Below are 7448 nucleotides of genomic sequence, written 5' to 3' on the forward strand. Positions count from 1 at the left end.
GCCGCCGTCGCGCTGCGGCCTGTTCGGACTCCCGCGGCGCAGGGCGTTGGTGATGGGGCAGTGCTGGTCCCGACCGCCCGGTCCTCGGCCGCCGTTACCTGCTCGCAGCGCTTCCTTGTGCACGCAGCCGCAGAACGAGTACATTGAGCTGTACCGTAAGTACTATGGGTACCGCCTGGACTACCACGAGAGAAGAAGGCTGCAAGACTCACGAGCGGTCTAGGAAGGCCAAGAAGATGATCTGGCTGAAGGTCAAGCACTACCACAAGCAGAAGCATGAGAAGATTCAGATAAAGAAGACGTGAGTACCCGTCTCATCTCTGACGCTGGACAGTCATCCTTACATTTGAAGGATGAGATTAGATGTTAATATATTTACAAAGAACTACTTATTACTTGACTCATACATTATACTTTTAAACAGTGCTCGGTTTGTAGGATAAAGTGGGTTTTGCCACAATGAAGATATTTCTGACTTCCTCTCTTGATGGATGTTTACCATTAGCAGTTAATGATTCTGCTCCTAAAAGCATTCCTTAAGATAAGTTTTAATTAGTAGTATCAATGACTGATGTAATTATGACCAAAAATATGAATGCATTTATTTAGGTTTTTTACAGCAACAGCTGTATTAGTGTAGTAAGAGGCAGCAGGTGTTTTTTTAAACTGTGTTAATGGAAAAAGTATAGTAACATACATAGTGTTTGAGCAGAACATGAGGCTTGTCTTCCAGGATAAATTACAATATCGAGCACAGATAAACAAAAGCATTTTTCTGAGAACTTTCTCTGTTGTTTATAACTTGAAATAAGGATCCAGGCTGGATCGATGGGCTGAGGCCAATAGTATGAGATTCAACAAGGCTAAGTGCTGGGTCCTGCACTTGGGTCACAACAACTGCATGCAATGCTACAGGCTTGGGGAAGAGTGGCTGGAAAGCTGCCTGGGGAAAAAGGACCCGGTGGTGTTGGTCGACAGCCAGATGAATATGAGCCAGCAGTGTGCCCAGGTGGCCAAGGCGGCCAACAGCATCCTGGTCTGTATCAGGAATAGTGTGGCCAGCAGGACTAGGGAAGTGATCGTCCCCTTTTATCAGCGCTGGTGAGGCCCCACCTCAAATACTGTGTTCAGTTTTGGGTCCCTCACTACAAGAAAGACATTGAGGTGCTGAAGCGTGTCCAAAGAAGAGCAACGAAGCTGGTGAAGGGTCTAGAGCACAAGACTTATGCGGAGTGGCTGAGGGAACTGGGGTGGTTTAGCCTGGAGAAAAGGAGGCTCAGGGGAGACCTTATTGCTCTCTACAACTACCTGAAAGGAGGTTGTAGAGGTGGGTGTCGGTCTGTTTTCCCAAGTCACAAGTGATAGGACAAAAGGAAATGGCCTCAAGTTATGCCAGGGGAGGTTTAGATTGGATATTGGGAAAAATTTCTTCACCGAAAGGGTTATCAAGCATTGGAACAGGCTACCCAGAGAAGCGGTTGAGTCACCATCCCTGGAGGTATTTAAATGATGTGCTTAGGGACATGGTTTAGTGGTGGTTTTGGCAGTGTTAGGTTAACGGTTGGACTAGATGATCTTAAAGGTCTTTTCCAACCTAAACAATTCTATGAAATCAAAGCTATTAACAATATTCATGTATTGCTAATGAACTTAATACCTACCTACCTACCCTGTTGCTTTTGTTGTTTTCCAACAGTAGACAGTAGCTTTTCTCTGCTACTTGTAAAGGTATTGGGTTTGTTTACTAGTTTTTTGGTCTCCCCCCCCAAATTAATGACCCCTTTTACACATATACACACATGTTCCTCAGATTTGTAAGCATTGCCATCAAATCTCAGAAGAGTAGTAGTATGTTGGGTTGGGTTTTTTTTTCAGAGAGGAAGGCTAGTATCAAGTGCTTGGCTTTGAGAGTTAGGCTGCTTGTTTTAAGCCATTCAGAAATTCCTTAGTAAGATGAATGTCTTGTGTGTCACTATCTTGACAGGAATTGACAAGCTTTTATGCACTGTGTAGTCTGTCAGTTGTTATATTAAGTGAAATTATTAGCTTACCTTGAAAAGTTTTTAGGATTTTTCCTTAAGTATAAATATGTACTTGTTTACAAATATCTCTTTTAAAAGGAAATTTTGAGCAGGCACAAGCTAAGTTAAAAGGATATCGTATCTAAAAACGTGCTTTTTTTCTACTCTTAATACTGAGTGTTTTTTTTAAAAAAATACTGTTTTTTTTTCATTGCAGCATTAAAACACATGAAAAGAGAAATACAAAGGAAAAGAATGATGAAAACACAACTAAAAGAGCTCTACTAGCATACCTGCTGGACAGAGAGGTCAAGTCCTGGGCTAAGGTTCTCTCTAACATAATCAAACAGAAAAGAAAAAGCTGTAACTAACTAATAAAATTCAGATACTTACTATTACTTGTGACAATGACCACTTTATGTTGCTGATGCTCAGGTGACTTACAGCCTACAAGCTAAGTCTAAATATTGATATTGTACAAAACCTGAAACCTTGAATAATTGAACAATCTAGGACAAAGTAAGCGTATGCAATATCTTGATCTTTCATAACTTTAAATACTAGTTAAAATAAGTAGCTATGAGTTGTATAAAAAGTATAGTCTACCACTACTCTTTAGGGAAATTTTATTTTATGCTTTGGTTGTCCCCTTTCATGTAGCAGTGCTGCATGTAAGACTACTGACTTTTTCTTATCCCCCCTCCAAGGGAAATAGGAGGTTCCTGTGCCAAAGGTCTGTGCATAAGGAGAAACATAAGTTATAGAAGTGATTTGTACAGGAAATAGAAAGGAGGAGGCCTGGAAGAGAACGGTTACAAAAGTTTGTTTTATTGGAGATGGCTTTACTAGGAAGCCTTCTAAATACGAACGATTCATTTGACCAATGGCAATGTTCTTGAGACCTAAAGAACATTTAAGTAATAATTCTTTAGACTTACTGCTTTGAATTCCTGTGATAAGGAAACTTTCTTCTATGATAATGCACTTGATTACTACTGATGTAGAACATTCTTATTAGTTTCCTTGCAGAAATCTAAACTTAGAATAGCCTGAGGGTGGAGAGGTGCCCCTGCAGTCACAATCTGCATTGAAATATGTCAACTCTTACTCCCGTAACTCAGATGATGCCAGTAAGTTAAAGCTACAAGCTGCCAAATTAGCATGGAAAGGTCTTTAGCAGAGGCACTTCAAATAGCTTTTAAAATTGGAGGCTTCTGTCTTTTTTAAGCTGCTGTGATTCTGTCAGCTCAAGAAGCCAACTCTGTTCTAGGACTCCAGAACTCCTTCCTTGTGGCTTTTTAAATAAGTTTGAAGCACAGAGGTGACCGTATGCAAGGGAAATGCTATGCCTCCAGCCTGGCCTTTTCTTACACAGCTGCAGGGTGCAGTGCACAGGAGGAAAAATTAGATTCACTAATATAGCGTAATTTTTCTATAAATACCTGTTCCTGTTTCCTTACAGGAATCAACAGAATCACTATACAGGCTGCCTGTTGGATCATACCTCATTACTATTTTTGACAGTCATCTTACACAGAAGCCTTGGATAGATTTTTATGGATACAGACAAGGTTATGGTACTTAGGGGTAAAGTCCCCTTTACAAAGCACAGGTCACTAGATAGAAAATGTTATGAGATGGGTATTTAATATTTTACAGTATGTGAGAGGTTTTTCAGTTTTACATGAATAAAGGAAAAATTTCTAGTCTTAAACAGTAGCACTGTTAAATGTTTTACCATAAACTCCTAATTTCTTCATGGAACAGAAGCCATCCGAGGTAGCAAATATTCTTCTTGTATTACTATTAAAAATTGGCATCCTGAAAATATACATAGAAAGCTTTATCTTGTCAGGTTTTTAAACAAATCTGGCATTCTGTAGTAGGTAGATAGCATTCTGGTGTTTAATTCTTCCCGGTCTCTTAAAATGTAAAGCTAAGGACACAATGCTAAAAGTGTTAAGCTAGGTTAGTTGTGAGGGCTTAAAGTAAATATTAACTTGTTCTAACACTCCTTATGCAACAGGGATTATATTTCAATAAGGCACACATCACACATCCTGAACTTAAAGCTACTTTTTGCCTACCTATCCTTGGTGTAAAAAAGGAATCCTTCTCCTTTGTATATATAACACTAGGTGTACCAAAGGTACCATCATCGAGGTGAACGTGAGTGAGCTTGGCCTCGTGACAGAAGGGGGCAAAGTTATCTGGGGTAAGTAGTTAAACTAGCTCTACTGCAGAACTACTTTTAAAAGTTTTAAGTCTTCATTGTCTGATGTATTGTTAAGACCGCGTCTTATAACCTGTCATAATTGATCCATTGATAAATGCCAGGTTTAAGCTGTAGTAGAAGCAACTCCTAGGCAGCTCTATAAATGCAAGTTTTAAGTTTTAATCTTAGGCTTTCAGTTCACACTTTCAGTGTCAAATTAGGTGATGTTCAGAAAAAAAAAACTTAACTTGCTTGCCTATTTCTCGCATTAAGCAGTGCTACAAGTCTATAAAGACCTATGTGAACTATGAACAACTGTATTATGTTTTCAGTGGAAGTTCTGTATAGAAGCATCTTCATAGGGTGAGACTGATTCTTTTAACAGTGAGGTTGACTTTAACTATAGCAGAACCTATAACCAGATATAAGGAAGAAATTTTTTACGATGAGGGTGGTGAAACACTGGAACAGGTTGCCTATTGAGGTGGTAGATGCCCCATCCCTGGAAACATTCAAGGTCAGGTCGGACAGGACTGAGCAACCTGATCTAGATGAAGATGTCCCTGCTCATTGCAGGGGGGTTGGACTAGATGACCTTTAAAGGTCCCTTCCAACCCGAACTATTCTATGATTATTTTTTTTTAATGTACCCATAACTCTAAATTATACATTTATAAAAACAGCCTGAATAAAATATTTTGAGAGCCTAAGTTTGCAGCTCAGCAGCAAGTACATCTAGATTTCAAAATGCATTTCAGTTTTGGAAAAGGAATTTCCTACACTTCTAAAGTGACTTGTGGATTGAACTTGCAAACATAGAAAATTCTAATTTATTATATAAAATACCTCAAGCTTTTGTAGACATTTAATTCCCTATTCTCTTTAGGAAAATATGCACAAGTAATAAACAGTCAAGAAAATTATGGCTGTATTAATACAGTTCTACTTCTCTAAGTTGTGTTTGATACTAAGCATTATACATGGGATCCTGCAAAATCAGTGTAGCTTCAACAAGTTTGCAAGATCTCTGGAATTTTCAACATTCAAGAACATTAACCTGAACCCACAAGCTGGTGAGGAACTTAAACATGCCAGAAACAACTGCTCAGTTTTTTATATATTTGGACAGTGTTCAGCTGAGCAAACAATAAAAAGTGATTCAACTGTCAGGTTTTGATGATGTGGTATGGATTTGATCTAAACCTTCATGTTTTTACAGTAGATATATTGTATAAATATTTACTCAGCTTGCATTCCTAGTGATGGGAAATACAACCACTATCTCCCATGATGGCCTACTGTAATAGCTAAAGGTACAGAGGAACATATTAACTTACATTCTGCTTCGGGGAAAGCAGTAGAGTTGGAAGAATGCAGCTATAATCTTACTGCATACTTACATCAGAAATTAAACACTCAGTTTGGTACTTGCTCCTACAGAAGCACGGGCTTGAGATCATATCAGCAGCATGGGGGTGCAGTGGGGAAGGTAACTAGAAGGGCAGCTATTTCATTTTTGCCTGTTACCTCCTTTCTCCCCTTTGCCTCCATGACTGCATTAATGGAAAGAATAAGGCATGGGGGGTGTAGCATTGTGGTTCCAGGCAAGAGAAGAAGTTTCAGAAGTTTAAGTTTATGAAGTTGTAGGGGTTTTACAATGTGAAATTTGAGAATGGCATGACAACTCTGATAGCTGCAAGTAGTTGTAGCTATCTTGGTTGCTTTAAGAAACATTCAAGAAAAAGTCCCAAGCATCAACTGATCAATGTATATTTAGCTTACATCCTCAAAATACAAGAAACAAAAGCTGCTTCTAAACTGGAAGCTTTCAGCAATGCTGTATAACTACTGCATCAGTAATCTTACAGTTGAGAATTTGGTGGTAAACAAACTTAGCACAATCTACCACTAAATACACTCACTCACCATTTTATATTCCTACTCTTAAACAGTACTTTGCTTCCAGCCAAGCAACTTCTAACACAAATTCCAAGTCAAATCCAGTTTATGAAGGCACTATTAACCCTCAACATTGTAAAAGGGAAACTTTCAAACAAAACTTTAAGGTATTTCAGAAGCCAGAATGTGAATAGGTTTGGGTTTGTGGGTTTTTTTTATTAATGTAGATGAAAGTTTAAGACTAGAGGTGGTCACACATGCAGTAAGCCACAGGGACAGGCAAGTGATTATAGAATCACAGAGTAGTTAAGGTTGGAAGGGACCTCTTGAGATTGTCTAGTCCAAGCCCCCCACTTAAAGCAGAGTCAATTACAGTAGGTGTCTGAGGGCTGCGTCCAGTCAGGTTTTGAATATCACCAAGGATGGAGACTCCACCACCTCTCTGGGGAACCTGATCAAGTGTTTGACCACTCTTATAGTTTAAAATGTTTATGTTTAAATAGAATTTCCTATATTCCAGTTTGTGCCCACTGTCTCTTGTGTCCTGTCATTGGGCACCACTGAGAAGAGGCTTGCTCCATCTTCTTTATACCCTCCCACTAGGTATTTGTACACAAGGGTAAGATCCCTCCTGAGACTTCTCTTCTCCGGGTTGAACAATTGCAACTCTCTCAGCCTCTTGCATGACAGATGCTCTAATCCCTTAATCATCTTCATGACTTTAACAATATTTCCAGATCTGGAACTCTGGCCAGGAAGTCAAGCTAGCTGCTTTTGTACTAGCTTTGTAAATTCTCTTACACTTTAACTATACCAAAGTTTTCTCCTCTTACAGGCTATTTTGTTAGTTCAACACATTGCCCTAGTCTCCACATAGTAACTTACTATGATTTTTACTTATTTGTATAGTGATAAGTGATTTCAAACTTAGAGAGGGTCAGTAGCTAAGCCAGTAATTCATTTGCTTGGAGAGAGAGCAATTCGTCAAAACAGATAAGCCTGTTTCAGTCCTTGTTGCTTTACCCTTTACTGCATGTTAACAAATAATGTGAACAGAATATTTAATTTTCTATTACACAGTGCCCCCCCCTTGTAAAGTACAGCTGTCTTAAGAACATTACTACATTTTGTGTTATAAAATACATGACTTGTTGGCTGAATAACAGTTGTTGCACTTAAGACATTTTAATGTATCATGCTATAGGGAATATGTTACAGCATTTCTAGTTGGCTTGTCTATAACACACTACATTAATAACTACTAAGTTTATACTAACTATGCACGATGATGTAAACAGCAGAATACATATTGT

General features: G+C 38.8%; 1 pseudogene; it reads left to right on the forward strand.

The window, feature by feature from the left end:
• The first annotated feature begins 52 nt into the window (after window positions 1–52).
• Window positions 53–5190, forward strand: LOC104288877 (annotated as a pseudogene).
• Window positions 5191–7448: the final 2258 nt, after the last annotated feature.

This window comes from Charadrius vociferus, unplaced genomic scaffold (genome assembly GCF_000708025.1).
Source record: "Charadrius vociferus isolate BGI_N301 unplaced genomic scaffold, ASM70802v2 scaffold1876, whole genome shotgun sequence".
NCBI lineage: Eukaryota > Metazoa > Chordata > Aves > Charadriiformes > Charadriidae > Charadrius > Charadrius vociferus.